This window comes from Colobus angolensis, unplaced genomic scaffold, assembly GCF_000951035.1.
Source record: "Colobus angolensis palliatus isolate OR3802 unplaced genomic scaffold, Cang.pa_1.0 Scaffold515, whole genome shotgun sequence".
NCBI classification, from domain to species: Eukaryota; Metazoa; Chordata; class Mammalia; order Primates; family Cercopithecidae; genus Colobus; species Colobus angolensis.
This window is the reverse complement of record NW_012118655.1, coordinates 1,043,441-1,059,916: the sequence shown is the minus strand read 5'-3', so window position 1 is coordinate 1,059,916 and position 16,476 is coordinate 1,043,441. Positions and strand designations below refer to the sequence as shown.

The 16,476-nt window shown below is 35.4% G+C and overlaps 1 protein-coding gene across 4 annotated transcripts in view; it reads left to right on the top strand.

Moving 5' to 3' along the window:
- The window catches only part of LCLAT1 (lysocardiolipin acyltransferase 1), a 210,815-nt gene that overhangs the window by 99,480 nt on the left and 94,859 nt on the right, over positions 1 to 16,476 (top strand). The window contains exon 3 of one of the 4 annotated variants that reach the window (XM_011960565.1): positions 12,002 to 12,158. The exons of the other annotated variants lie outside the window; for them this stretch is intronic. The gene's annotated coding sequence lies outside the window, so the exon portion shown is untranslated. The remainder of the gene's footprint in view (positions 1 to 12,001; positions 12,159 to 16,476) is intronic. 4 annotated transcript variants of the gene reach the window in all.

The window sequence follows — 16,476 nt, the reverse complement described above, 5'->3', positions numbered from 1 at the left end:
GAAGTCTGCCTCTTGTCCCCCAGGCTAGAGCACAGTGGTGCAATCTCGGCTCACTGCAGCCTCGCCTCCTGGGTTCAAGCAATTCTCCTGCCTCAGCCCCCCAAGTAGCTGGGATTACAGGAACCTGCCACCACACCCAGCTAATTTTTGTATTTTAAGTAGAGACGGGATTTCACCATGTTGGCCAGGCTGTTCTTGAACTCCTCACCTCGTGGTTCGCCCGCCGTAGCCTCCCAAAGTGATGGGGTTATAGGCGTGAGCCACCACACCCGGCCATATTTATTTTTCTTAAAGGTGATGAGGCTGGACATTTTTCTGATCAGCACGGGAGTTTTTACCTGCTCCGTTTCCGACCTGGGCGGGTTCACCCCTCCTTAGGCAACCTCGTGGTCCCTGACTCCTAGGAGGTCACCATATTGATGCCGAACTTAGTGCAGACACCTGATAGGGATAGGGCACTACAGCCCAGAACTCCTGGACTCAAGCAGTCCTCCAGCCTCAGCCTCCCGAGTAGCTAGGACTGCAGGCATGCGGCACCACGCCCAGCAGAGGCTGGACATTTTTCTATTGGAATGTTAGTCTTTATCCTTTTGGGTTATACGAATTCTTAGTAGAAATATTAACATTTTGTCTGGGGTGGGTTGCTAATATTTTCTCTGTCTTTTGTTCTTTTTCTTTGTTTAAGTTATTTTTTTTCTAGTGGAAATAATATTTTTATGCAAACTGATTAATCTTTTATGTCATCTGGATTTTATAGCAAACTTATAGCAAACTTAGCTTTTCCATCATGCTTTTATGGTTTCACTTGTCATGATTATTCTGGTCTAAGCTAGGAGAGCTGGGCATGGTAATTCCAGCTTTTTGGTTGGCTGAGGAGTTGAGTCCAGGAGTTTAAGGCTACCTTGAGCTATGATTGTACCACTGCACTCCAGCCTGGGTGGCAGAGTAAGACCCTGTCTCTTAAAAAAAAAAAAAAAAAAGTTATTAAACAAAAAAATCTAGAGGAAAAGGACTTCTTGTTTATCGCCCCAAATAGCTATTCAGCCCGGTACTCTTTTCTGAATAAGTAATCTTTTCTTGATTAGTTTGAAAATGTCACATTTTATCAGGTTTTATTTTATTCTGAATTTCCATTTGTTATAGGGTCTATTTCCAGACTTTCTGTTCTCTTCTGTTGATCTAATTATGCATAAGTACCATGCTGTTTTATTTACCATACCTTTCTATTACTTTTAATGTATTACTTACATTCAATAAAATTAACCAGTTTTAAATTGCATATCGTCATGTGACTCAGAACAGATGAGTTAGTTGTATCCTTGTGCCCTTTTGCACCCAAACCCCTGGATAATATGGTAAATATGTCTTTAACTTTCTAACTTACTTCCATACAATTTTTCCCCTTTTACATTTTTACCAGTAATGTAAGAGAGAGTTCCAGGTGTCTCATATCCTTGTCAGCATTAGGTATTATCAGTCTTTCTGACTTCAGCTATTTTTGTGCCTTTGTTGTGGCAACTTACTGTGGTTTCAATTTTCATTTCTTTCAAGACTAGGGATTTTGATCCTCTTCTCATGTGCTCATTGGCCATTCATACAGCATGTTTTGTGATGTTTCTAGTCATATCATTTCTCCTTTATGGGTTGTTTCTTCTTTATTGCTCTATAAGAGTTCTTTGAAAATTCTGGATATAGGCTCTTTATAGATGATTTTTGCAATTTTTTACCCCAGACTATGGTTTGCCTTTTTACTTTTTTTAAACCTGTCTTTCAAAGAGCACACTTCGTCTTCATGAGGCCTTTTTAATCCATTTCTTCTTATTGTTATTTCTTTGTCTAACCTTGTGTCACAAATATTTTCTTCTCCCCAGAAGTTTAATGGTCTTACTTCTTAACTTTGTGTATGACCCATTTTGATTCAATTTTTATTGTGAGGCAAGGTCCAGGTTTATTTTTTTTCTATACAGCTTTCCAGTTTTCCAGCAGCTTTTATTGAAAAGTCTGCCCACTATCCACTGAACTAACTTAACACCTTTTTTGAAAATTAGTTGTCCGGTAAGTGTTATTTCATCAATATCACACTGTCATGATACTGTAATTTTATAGCAAGAATTGAAACCAACAGTTATTTTAAAGTTTTTTTCAACTCTTTGAGTATTTTTCCTCTCCATTAAAATTTTAAAATAAGCTTGGTAATTTCTTCAAAAAATCCTCAAGATTTTTATTGTGATTTAATTCAATCTAATTTCCCTTTGCAGTACTTGTAGTTTTTCATATAAAGGTCTTTCACAACTTGCATTTGATTTGTTTCTGCATATTTTTGATTCATGCTATTTTGGAGTTGTTTTAAATTTTTACTTTCCAGTTGTTTGCTGCCAGTTTATAGAAATGCAGTTGAGTTTTGTATCTTGCAACTTTTCTAAATTCAACTATTCTGCCTGCTTTGTGGGTTCCTTAGGGTTTCTGTATTCATAATCACATTGCTTGTATGTAAATATTACTTTAATTTTAATATTCAACTTTTATACTTTTTGTTTTTTTTTGCCTTACTGCAGTGGCTATTCTTTTAGTAAAATGTTAAGTAGAAGTGTTGAGAGCAGACATCCTTGCCATGTTTCTGATCTTAGGTAGAAAGCCTTGAGCCTTTCACTATAGAGTATAATGCTAACTGTAGATTTTTCACAGATGCTCTTAATTAGGTTGAGGAGTTCCCTTCTATTCCTGATTTGCTGTGACTTTTATCATAAAATGGTGTTGACTTTGGTTTTAATGCTTTTTCTGTACCTATTAAAATGATAAGATGAGTTTTCTCCCTTGTTCTATTAATATGTTAAATTGCATTGGTTAATCTCTGATGGTAAACTAACCTTACATTTCTAGGATTATCTCCACTTAACTTTTTTATATGTTGTTGGATTCAATATGCTAATAGCTTTAAAGGGTTTTTATATCTGTGTTCATTAGGGATTTTGTTCTTTTTTCTTGTGAGATACGTATCTGTTTGTGACCTCATAAAATCAGATGGTCAGTGTTCTCTCCTTGCATGTTTTCTGTTAAGAGTTTGTATAGGACTGATGTTATTTCCTCTTTAAATGATTAAAGGAATTCACCAGTGAAGCCATCTAAGCATGGAATTTTCTTTAGTGGTTGTCTTTTTCATTACAAACTCAATTTTTTGAGTTGTTATAGAATTCTTTACTTCTATTTCTTGTAATTTTTCTTTTCAAGAAATTGTGTTATCTAAGTTGTCAAACAAGTGTCAAACTAAGGCATCAAGTTGTTAATAATATTTTGTTAATTTTTTAATGCTTAAAGAGTCTGTAGTTAATCCCTTCCTTTATTTCTCACTTTTCTTGTTCAGTCTGGCTGGAGTTTTGTCAGTTTTTTTTATTTGTCCTTCTCCCCTAAAATAATCAGCTTTTGGTTTCATTGATTTCTTCCCCTCCCCTCATCAATCTGTTTTTAGTTTTACTGATTTCTATTCTTACCTTTATTATTTCCTAACTTTTATGTTCTCTGGGCTTAATTTGCTTTTTAAAAAGTTTTTTAGTTTCTTAATATTGAAGCTTAAGCCATTGATCTGATACCATGTTCCTTTTTTAACACAGGTGTTCAGGACCATACATTTTCTTTCAGCACTGCTGTAGTTGTGTGTTGTATCCACATATTTTTCTGTGGACTGCTTTTAGCCCGAGGCTGAAAGCTTTGGAGAAGGGAACATACTCTTAGAGCTTTCCATCTTCCTTCTTGCAAGTGAACATGAGCTCCCACCAGTCTGTCTGATTCTGCTCCCTCTCTAGTACCTTCTGATGATTACCTTTATCTTATGTCCAAATTTTGTCATTGTTTTCTACAGAGATGATTTGACCGATAGGGTCTTAACTCCATCATGCTAGAAAATGGAAACTGCTTAAGGACTTTTTTCCTTTTTAACTGTTAAGAAAAAGATTCCTGAAGCATAGGATTTTAGACTTGACATAAAATTTAGAGATTACTTAGTTTCTCTCTGTGCAATACAGGAATCATCCCTGACTCATTCTTTCTTCAATTAGTTACCAAATCCTAGTTTTTCTCAAAATATGAAAATGTTCTGTTGCCAGTTATGCTGTTAGTAGCTTCCAGGTTACAGCTGAGCTCCTGATAGCTTGGTCCTTTGGATTATCCTTTCCTTCCTTCAGTCCCACCTTTAAATACCCAGTAGGGCTAGAGTCTTCTCAACTTCCCCTCTGTGTGTTACTTCTATCAGCTTTGAATACCTGATGTATGTCCTGTGCCTAAGGGATTATTCTCTTGTTTATCCTGAGGCCCACTTTGGATATTGGTTTATGAAGGTGGATGGATATACCCTCCTACCCCTTACCTTACAGAAATTCATATTAGACTTATGGTCCATAATCTCTTTCCTTGACCACTGAGTGTTTATTTCTCCTACTCTGTACTGGCATAGTCATTTTTATCATTCCAAACCTGTCCTTCTGCAAGACAAGAGGAAAATTCATCTTGAGCCCCTGTTTAAGTATTTCATTCTTAACTTTTCCATTTGTTTATTTTCTTTTCCTTCCTGAGTTATAAGCTATTTATAGAGTATCGTACCCATTGTAGGCTCTTAACTATTTGTAAGCTTGATAGGATTTCATGAGAATGCAAGCTACTAATGGGAACAGATTTTGGATTGGAGAAAAAAAGATTTTAGAACCTCGAAAGCAAACAAATACAGAGTAATTTAAGCAAGGCGTAAGTGTAAGCAGCAAACAAAGCAGCATGTTTGCCAATGAGAGTTAAAAGGGAATTAAAGTTGGAGTTTATAGGAGGAAATGATAGGGAAAAGAATGGATGCATTGTAGTGGTCAACTATATACTGTTTGAGACTATACCAGTTTTCACTTGTTGACAATTTGGTGTAATTTTAGGGAGTGTATTTAAGATTGCTGTTCATGTTTTTTTTTTTCAAATAAATGTTTGCTTACCAGATGTTTAGAATATAATGATCTGGTCTATTTAATTCTTGTGCAGATGACTAAAGGAAAACACTGTATCTGTAATGCCAGATTGGGAAATGGATGAGAGTTTAGAATAGAAAGTTCTTTTCTTAAAGTATAAAAGCAACAGACCTATGTAACAGGGTAGGAAATAAATCATTGTGGGTATTTAGATTTTAGGTCAAGTTATAAAGAGTTTGTTAAATTAACTAAACTGTTTAGAATTTATTAAGATATACAGAATGGATTTTAAGAAAAAATGTTTCGTAGAGTTCAACTCTCTACCATCTCTCTGATGGTACTGCATATGTAGATTTTTACTTTTAGCCAATTTTATGACCACTTAATAACTAGTGAAATGAAATATTAAACTTAAAACTGTCATAAAAAGTCCATTTGCCTAGTGATTTTGTGCCAGGAAGTGCATGTGCCAATTGTACGTACCCAACTCATGGCTTCTTGGTTTCTCTGGATCATTAATCACTCTAGAGTGAGAAAAGAGTTTGAGCCTTTTAGAAAGCATGAAAAGAAGAGTAATATTAAAGAGATAGTGATTGAAAACCTGGCCAAGTCATGGATTAAGCCAGAAATTTTCCTGATATGACCTCATGATTTCATAGTAAATTGTTATGTAATTCTGGAATTCTAAAGCATTACATTCTGCAATGTAGTGTGGTGGTGAAAACTAGGAAAGCCACACATTGTAACATATCTGGATTATTCAGAGTGAGATCAGAGAAGCCAGCAGGAACAGCGTGGCCTCTGATGAATGCTTTCATCCATTCTCAGTTCTTCAAGACATACGAAGACTGTTACTGGATATGCAGAAGTTCCTGTAGTGGTCTGCTTTCACAGGATAATGGAAACTGGTTAGGAAGCTGTTCAGAAGTTCAGCCTGCCAGAATATAAACTGCCAAAATATTAAATAATTTTTTTAGTCAAATCTGATGAAATGATTAGAATTTTATTTTACATGCTGTTGGTATTTTTACATACGAATTTTTCTTTTTAAAGATCGTGAATAAAAACAACTCAGTTACAATGTGTTGTTTACCTTTTTAGTACACTATAGGAACATGATTGTAATGCATGCTGCTGTTAACATGAAAGTGATTCAATACAGTGATATGGGAATTGGAAAGACTCATGTGGTCAGATTTCCGCTTTGATCTGTAGTTTATTGGTGTATTTATAAACATTAATATAAATTTGTGTAAATAAATGTGCCATTGCCAACACAGTTTTAAGAATTACTAAATTTATTGAAGTCACCTTAATTTTATTTACTATCACATGTTAACCACAAAGAATAGATGTCTATTTGACATATTTAAAATTTATAATGCCTAACTTTACCTCCTGTGAGAAAGAAAACTCCCCCTTTCTTACCAACTTCCTCCTACTTAAAACAGACATTCACTAAAATTAGAACAAAGTCATGAATATTTTCAGCTCTATCCAGTTTGGTGGGTTCTTATTTAAATTCAACACAATTTCATGCTGCTCTCCTGCTCATAACAAGAAGAATAAGATGAATGGATTCATCTTATTGATGAATCTGTTAAGATGAATAGATTCATCTTATTGGTGATTTTGTGCCAGGAAATGTACATGCTAGTTGTCCCTTCCCAAACGGTAGAAGACGCCCCATGGGACTCAGTAACACTCCACTCCTGCCAGTTCCTTTAGTGCAATCATAGGCATCAGTTTTTCTACCTACACTAGGTAAAGGTGCCTTATTACCCAAAAGTAACAACAGCTCGAGCCTTCCTGGAATGAATCTCTGCAGCTAGTGTGTTTGAAGCTCCACCTGTGACTCTTTCTTCAAAGAGGGCTTCTAGTCAAGTATTCCTGGCTACTTATTAACTATGCTATAGCTATTACTGTCACAGCAAACTTTCTGATGTCCTGGCCTTCTTTATTGCATCAATTAGATTATGATATCCTATTAACTGATCATATAAAGCTTCACAACAGCCTTCTTCTCCTGTGTTATTCCACATATTAACAACTAAAGGCCAGAAGTAGGATTTTACTAATCTTAACAGTGAACCACTGTGATGCACACATCCTATGGCAGAGAATGAATATACTTGATACTAGCTTTCTCAGCCTCCTGTCAGCAGGGATGGTTGTTTGAGCCAGTCTAACCAAAGGGTCTTATGGGAGAGTGTTGGAGTCTCTGCAAAAGATATTCCTCCTTAATAAGGTGAAAGAAGTCAGTGAAGGGCCAGTGCCACTCCTTTTTGGCTTGTGGTCAGTATTGTGTTAGCACCTCAGGCTTGCAGCTTTTGCAAACATTTCTTCAAAGAGGGAGAGGTCCTCAGACATACGAGGATGGCAGAGTAGAATGGGAGATCCTAGCTCCTGAACTAGCATTGGGGCCAGACTTTATTTTATGTGAGAAGCATAAACCCAAATTGTTTATATGACTTTTAGATTAGTATTCTGTTATTTATAGCCAAAAGCATCCTGATGTAACTTGCTTTCCCCTATTTCACCAAGCCATAAGAAATGTATCCATTGTTTGATTTACTCATTCAGTAAATTTTATTAATGCTAGTCATGAATGAAAATTTTTATGAAAACCATCAAATAAAGTAGAATATATTAAACGTATTTTAGTTCTGTTGCCTGAAAGACACACATACCTCTCTGCTTATTTTTAGATATATAACAAATTATTTCATTTTAGCAATTCTACTGGCATTTGAAACATAAGTTTTGGTAATTATTGATTTTGTAGTTTTGGTTGCCAGCGTTGCTTGGCTGAGATGAGTTTTCATGCATGGCCTGGTGAGTAGTGGAGATACACTTTTGTTGATGAAAAGGGTCAAACTCTGTAAAATATTTGAAGAGATTTATTCTGAGCCAAATGTGACTGACTGTGGCCCATAACACAGTCCTCAAGAGGTCCTGAGAACATGTGCCCAAAGTGGTCAGGGTACAGCTTGGGTTTATATATTTTAGGGAGCCATGGGACGTCAATCAAATACATTTAAGAAATACATTGGTTTGGTTCAGAAAGGCAAGACAACTTAAAGCAGGGGCTTTCAGGCTATAGGTAAATTTAAACATTTACTGGTTTACAATTGGCCAAGTTTATGTGAAGACCTGAGATTAATGGAAAGGATTGTTTAGGTTAAGGTAAAGGATTGCTGAGACCAAGTTTTTTTTTGTGCAGAGGAATCTCTCAGATAGCAAACTTCAGAGAGAGAGAGAGAGCAGGTTGTAAAATGTTTCTTATCAGATTCAAAAGGGTGCCTGGCTCTTAGTTGATTATCTCCTAGATCTGGAAAGAAAGGAAGGAAAACAAAGGGTGATGGGGATTCTCTATAGAATGTGGATTTTTCCCACAAAAGACTTTTCAAGGCAATTTCAAGGTATGGCAAGGTAATATATTTTGGGGTAAAATATTTTGATTTTTTTCCCTTGTTATGCCTGAGTAAGACTGGAAAGTAAGTCACAATATACAGGGTTAAACAAAGCTCATGTGATGAGAATTTATGGTTTGTAGGGCGTGATTCTCTAGATCCCTTAGAAAGGAATTTGAGCAAGATAAAAAATTAGAGCTTAGTCCTTACTTTCTTCCATTGGGAAGAAAAGAAAGGTTCAATTCATTTAAATCACCTGCCAGGCAGTTTACCAGGATTACCTTCTTTCTAGAATGACATTGAGAACTAAGTAATTGTTTAGGATGGCACTGAAATCTTAGTAACTTAAATGAAGCTTTTGTTTTGAATGTGTTAGCTGACTTCTGAATAGAGCTCAAGCCCTGAGCTGTGTGAAGTTGACAGTTTCTTTGGCCAGGAGAAATGGCTCGGAGCTTTAAGGTTATCTAATCAATCACTTACTGACATTAATGCAATTGGTTACCTAAATTGGATATCCTGTTGATGTGTACTATTTCTAATACCTCAGCAGATTTACATTGCGTTAGGCTGCTAGATATCCCAGATGTGAGCTAGGAAGCGAATTTCACCTCTACTACTTTTAGTACCCTCAGGTCTGCTGAAAATTGAGGAATTCCTTTGCTTAAATTAATAATTACAAAGATGTGCTTTTATAACGGTAACTTCAGTAGAAAGAAATACAGAATTTGGAGAGAGATTTAGGGTTTTGAATCTGCTTTGTATTTGATGGAAAAACACAAATGAAATAAATCATATAATAATCAGTTTTGAACCAACTTTGAAATGGCACTTTGCAATAATAATAGAAAAGATATGCAAGATGAACCCAACTGTATCTCAGAGTTGGTAACTTTAATAGATAATTTGACTCCCGTGCCTTCTTTGTTGTTCTTTGTCTTGTGGCTAAGTATCTGTAAATTGTGCAGCTATTTTAGAAGAGAAAAGCAACATTATAAGACCTGTGGGAAAAATGAATTAGCTGTTGTATTTATTTTGTATGTCATTAAAAATATATGGCTTTTCCCCATTTATTTCTTATAACAAATCTTACAGAAAATATTTTCCTTATGCTTGAAGTCAGATGTTTCTGAGTGTTACACTATTGTGTAATGAATACCAGGCAGGGACATATTATGTAGCCAAGAATTAAAATGTTCTTCCACAATGAAAATAATGTCAAAACTGTATCTTTAGAAATGCTGTTACTGATCATCTTCAATTATTACAACCAAGTAATATGGTATAGTAAGCAAACTCCAAATAAGATTATTTAAGTCTTGATTTTGAATGGAAAGTGGCCATTATTTGTGTATTTTTTTAGTCAAACAGAAGTTTGCATCAACAAATAGATGTTCTAAAGTAAACTTTTTATATGGAATCATTTTAGATTTATTGAAAATTTGTAAGAACAGTACAGAGAATTTTCCTATCTTTTTCACCCAGCTTCTCTGATGTTAACATATAGTATATCTGTCAAAACAAGAGGTTAATTTTGATACAATACTATTAACAATGGACTTTATTCGGACTTCACCAATTTTTCCACTAATGTCCTTGTATCTCCGTAGTCTTCCTTCATTTTGTGATAGTATTTTCTTGCTTTTCATGGTGACTTTGAAAAGTACTGGTTGGACATTTTGTAGAATGTTCCTCAGTTTGGGTTTTTCTGATGTTTTCTCATGATTAGACTAGAGCTGTAGGCTTGGGGGTAGAATACTGCAGAGGTGAAGTACCCTTCTCATATCAGAGAGATTCATGATATCAGCCTGACTTATCCCTGGTGATGTTAATCTTAATCACTTAGTTAGGTGGTATCTGTCAGGTTTCTCTACTGTGAAGATGCTGTTTTCCCCTTTACATTTACATACTCTATCCACTAAGCACAGCCCACACTCAAAGGCTGGCTGTTGGGGGAAAGGAATGAAGCTCCACCTCCTGGAGCATAGAGTATTTATATATATTATTCATACCTCTGTGGAAAAAATTTGCCCCTACTCCCCATTTATTTAATTAGTAATTTAATTATATCAATATGGACTCATTGACATTTATTTTATTTTTTAGATTATAATCTGGTACTATCATTATTTTGCCACTGAAAGTAATGGCTAGCTTTGGCCATTGGGAGTTTTCTTGAGACAAGGTCTTGCTCTGTCATCCAGTCTGGTGTGCAGTGGTGCGTTCACAGCTCACTGCATCCTTGACCTCCTGGGCTCAAGCAGTCCTTCTGCCTCAGCCTCCTTAATAGCTGAGACTATAGGTACATGCCACCTTGCCTGGCTAATTTAAAATAAATTTAAGAAACAACTTTTTATTTTTTTTGTAGAGAAGTGGGGGGTCTTGCTATGTTGCCCAGGTTGGTCTTGAACTCCTGGGCTCAAGCCATCCTCCTCTGCCTTGGCTTCCCAAAGTGCTGAGATTATAGGCATGAGCCACTGCGCCCAGCCTGGGAGTTCCTGAAGGTTGGCTCTTGTGTCCTTTTGACATACTTCCATCTTTTTTCTTTTAACCGCTTATTTTTTGGCACTTTAAATTCTCCAGGTTCATCTTGTATTCTTCCTTGCCCCATCCCTAGACTCAGCATTTCTCTAAGGAGCCTTAGATCCCTTTTTTTGAAGAATGATGTGAGAAACTAGAATCTAGGCACTTACTATGCTCTTTATTAGTTTCCTATTGCTGCTTATACTACAAATATAGAGTGGTTTAAAGGACACAAATTTATTATATAACAGTTTTAGAGGTTTGATGTGGGTTCTGCTGAGCTGAAATCAAGGCATTGGCAGGACTGGTTTCTTTCTGTAGGAGTGGTATGGGATCTGTTTCCTAGCCTTTTCTAGCTTGGCTTGTGGCCCCTTCTTCCGTCTTCAAAGCCAGCATTGGCTGGTTGAGTCCTTCTCACATCAGTACTAAGTCATCTTGTGCTTCCCTCTTCCACTTAAAAAAAATTATTTTTAATTTTCATAGGTACATAGTAGGTATATATATATTTATGGGGTTTCTCTCCCGCCTTTAATGACACTTATGATTACACTGGGCCCACCAGAATAATCTAGGCTAATCTCACTATGTTAAATTCATCTGATTAGCACTCTTAATTTTCCTTTGCTGTATAACACGGTGCATTCACAGTTCCAGGAATTAAGATGTGGACATCTTTTGGGGGATGATTATTCTGCCTACCATATGTTAATCGCTACTGGGATGTCTTTGATTATAGGTCCTCTTAGTGTGCACATCTAGCAGTGTACTTAGGAATCAGTTTTGCAACAGGAAGAAATATCTCAGATAATAACTCATTAAGAAAATTGGTCAAATTTCCAATCTCATAATATGAAAGATTAGTTTAGTCTCTCTCATGTTAACATGAACCCCAAAATTGTAATCACAACCAAGAAGCCTCAGTGTCAAGCAAGAATTTTTACTGTCTGCATGTATATATGATTATGTTTGTGGAGTCTAGTGAAATTTGTAGTACAAGTGGTTTCTCCATTTTTCTCCACTTTTTGGTGTTTCAAGTTTGAAATTATATTTAGAATTAAGTTTGTTAGAATATTATGTAATTATTACTTGCTCGTATTTTATACTTTGATTTCTATCTTGTATTTTCAGCACAGTCACATTTGAAACCTAACGATACAGGCATACTACAACAGGATTATTGCTGCAAAAAGGTCATAAAATTACCTCTCATCAGAGTTTTTAAAAGCCTTCATGGAAATTAATCATCTTAGAAGAGGGATGTGGAGAGCATTACCCAGTTTGTAATGTGAGTTCAGAAAAGATAGATCTTCCCTAACTTTGTCTATCCAGCATTTAGCACCCTAATAAAAGTTGAAATTCTGAAAAGTATAACTACTTATTACTTAATTCCCTGATTTATTTGTATAACTACTATTATTATGGACAGATCCACACTCAGTAAATACAGTATTTTCTTATGATCTTTGTGATAAAAGTTTATATAAAATTTGCATCTGTTCTATTGTTCATTCTCATTTAATAGAGAACTATGGGTAGCATTTCCTTGGTTGCGTCCACATCCTTTGTTCAGGATTGAAAATAATGTTGAAGGAGCAGTTGTCTCTCTTTCTTCTGCCTTGCTTTTTGCTTCTGGTGTCATATTCATAGTGCCATAGTAGATGCCATAGTGAGTTACTATGAGTACAGCAGTGATAAATCTTACCCTATTGTTGAGATTCAGTTATTAGAGCATTAGGTGAGTAGTGCTGATGTTTTCGTTATTCCCTAAATTATATTCATCTACACTGAAATGAAAAAAAAAGTTGTGAAAAGCCTTACTTTTTATTAAGAATGCATAATGCCAAAATACACATTCAAGTAAATAGTTATTTTTTTCCCTCCCTAGGCAACTCTAAAACTTGGTGAAAGGGAATGTAAGTCAAAACTAGGTTCTAAAATGATGAGCTAGGTTTGGACAATAGAGTATGCCCAGGGATTACTTACAACTGCTTTGAGAAGGCAATGCTGATAACATAAATGAGGTTTTAGAAAGAAGATAGTGGTAGTGGAGCTATGTCAGAATATACAGATTCTATCTTTATAAACCTGCCAGACTCCCAGCCCTCGTCTGAGAAATTCAGGTTAAAGACAGAATATCCTGCAGTGGAAAAGTATGAAAAAGACAAATTATATATGCTAATTTTAACGATACAGGTTGCACTATCATGAGCTCATAGAAATATGAAATAAATGTCATTAAAATGTAATTTTTGAAGATCTCAACATTAAGAAAAATCTGAGTAACACTTTAAACATGGATAAAATTTGCACTGATAACAATGAAATGGAAAAAAACCAAAACCCTTGCCAGGTATTCCTGTGATTTTTTTTTTTATGGGGAAAAAAAGAGAAAAACATTTAAGCTAAAGGAAGTGAAAAATATTTAGAAATATTGGCTTGGAGTTTCTAGAAGATAGAACAAAATATTAGAAAAGTTTTATAGCAAAACCTCATGGGTATTGCTACCACTTCCATCCCACATGGGAAGCAAGAGGTTTTCTCACTTGGAATGCTGAAATACATTCGACCTGTCAGTATTGTTCAGTCTAGAACATCCTTTACAAGTATGAGACTCTGCAGAATTAGTAAACATTCAAGGAAAATGTTAAACAGTATCTAATACTAAAAACTGGAAAATCTAATCTCTGATGAATAAATAATTCTCTGAGGACAGTTTAAACTATGTGTAATTAATACCTGTGGAAAGATTGAAGTATCTATGCAGAGAGGCTGTTTAGTACAGTGATTTAAAAACATCAAGTTTGGTGTCAGACTGCCTGTGTTTAAAATCTGGTTTTACCACTTACCATGTCTTTAGCCCTCAGTGTCTCTCAGTTTCCTCATTCATAAAATAGGGATAATAATTTTACTTATAAGGTTGTCTTGAGAATTAATTGAATTAGTGAAAAATGCTTGGAACAATATTAGACATGTAGTAAGCACACAGTAAACCTTTTTATTATAATTACACAATTTGTTCCTGAAAATAGCTGCTATGAAAAAGACCACTTGCAAATCTTGAAGATTAAGAATATGATTTTTGAAATAAACTAAATTAGAACAGGTATAGCTAGCTGACAAATTGGTTAGATGATCAAGCCAAGGGATTATCCTTAAAGTTGTCAAATGGCAAAGAAATGAAAAGTATGAGAGGAGAGATCCAGAAGTTTTAACATCTAACAGAATTTCCAGGTGAAAATATGAGAGAATGAAGATAAAAAAATATATCTTCTTAAATGGAAGGAATGTTTTCTATATTAAAGACTCAAATATTGGAAGAGTTTACCAACTGTGGAGCAGAATTAATGAAAAAAGTTCCATACCTAGACTAACACTAATGAATTTCTATAAAACTCTGGGTGAAAAGAAAATTATAAAAGCTTCCAGAAGAAATAAATAAATTACCCAATTAGGAAAACTTAGTTATCTGTACAAATTTGTATAGCTAGATTTCTTACTAGCCATATTCAATGATAGAACACTACAGAAAATTGCTTTGATATTCTGAGGAGAAAATGATTTGGAACCGCAAAATTCTGTTTTTAGCCAAACTAGCCTCTAAAATTGAGAACAAAACAAATACATTTCAGTAATGCAAAGACTCAAACATTTTTAAAAATAAATTATTTTGACGAGAACTAAGAGAAAGACATAGGCAACAAGAAGAAATGATGAGCAAAGAAGCCAGCAAACTTATGGTCAAATCTAAATAATAATAAATGTTTCTGTCAAGTTTAAGGAATGTGTTAGTTATAATAATACTTACAGTAATTATTATATAATTGCTGTTGCAGTAAAATAATATTTTTTGCAGCTGTTGGGTGATGTCTACAGATCTTATAAGAAAGGCAAGAAGAAAGCATATCCTTTTTAATATTATTACTATTTTAAGAAATTTAAATTTTAACTAAACTCTAATTAGTGATAGAATTGAGGGCATGCTTTTTTGTTCGGGGGTTATTATTTATTAACCCAACGTTGATAGAATTAGATGTTTAAATACATTTGTCAAAAATGGAAGGGTGAAAATATTTAAAGGGCACATTCTAAAAGAAGAAAACAGGGTATACAATTTCCAAACCACTACAATAGGGGTCAAAAAACTATTTTGTAAGGGACTAGGTAATATTTTAGGTTGTGGTCCATACTATCTCTGTTGTACCTATTTCCTCTGTCATTGTAACAATGAAGCAGCCACAGGCAATATACATAAACAGATGGGTATGGCTGAGTGCCAATAAAACCTTATTTATAAATAAACACTGAAATTTTAATTTCATGTAATTTTTTCATATCACAAAACATTCTTCTTGTGGGCCATATATACAAAGTCAGGCAGCAGAGTAGATTTGGTCCATGGGCTGTAGCTTGCTCCTTTCCGCATTAGAGAACAAAGGGAGGGAACAAAGGAAATTAATTTCAATTAAGACGGAAAATGGGAGAAAAATGGACCAGAGTAGGGGGAGCAAAAACCTGCAAGGGAGTATAACAAACAGGAAACATAAAATGAGATATCAGGAAAAGAAAAAAGTTATCCCAATAAATGTGAACAGCATAAACTTTTATCATAAAGAGAAGAAATTCTCAGGACGTAGCCTGAATGATAACAGGGTACTAGACAATCAGGGTGTATGTCTGCCATAGAGCAGTGCTATTGAAGTATGATTTGTGTAACAATACCAGTCAGCAAACTGTTAAATTCCACAATAAGAACAGAAACAGAGTAAGTTAGAGTAAGTATTTAGAAACTCTTTTTTTTGTGGTTGAGACAGAGTTTTGCTCTTGTTGGCCAGGCTGGAGTGCAGTGGCCCAATCTCGGCTCACTGCAACCTCCACCTCCTGGGTTCAAGCGATCTCCTGCCTCAGCCTCCTGAATAGCTGGGATTACAGGCATGCCCTACCACGCCCGGCTAATTTTGTATTTTTAGTAGAGATGAGGTTTCTGCATGTTGGTCAGGCTGGTCTCGAACTCCCAACCTCACGTGATCTGCCTGCCTCAGCCTCCCAAAGTGCTGGGATTACAGGCGTGAGCCACCGTGCTAGGCCTAGAAACTCTTATAATAATGTGACATTGTTACCACATCCATTTGTGAGATTATTTTTGTACTAACTCACTGAATTTCACAAAACTCAGTTCATTCAAGTTTGGAAAATTAAAAAGAGAAAACTGGTTTAAGAATTGCTACTAGAGAATACAGTGCAGTTATTTATAAAATGAAGTAGTTCCCTATAGACATGGTCAATGAAATAAACACATTGTAGGACAGTGTAGGAGGTATGATCCTGTGTGTGTGTGTGTGTGTGTGTTTACAACCAGTCTTAACTGGAACTAACATGTTTTTTAAAAGCACCAATCATATATGTAACACATTTTCAAGGAGTGGAAAAATTCACATCAATTTTTTTTTTGAGATGAAGTTTCACTTTTGTCACCCAGGCTGGAGTGCCATGGCACAATCTCAGCTCACTGTAACCTCTGCCTCCCAGGTTCAAGCAATTCTCCTGCCTCAGCCTCCCGAGAAACTGGGATTACAGGCGTGCACCATCACGTCTGGCTAATTTTT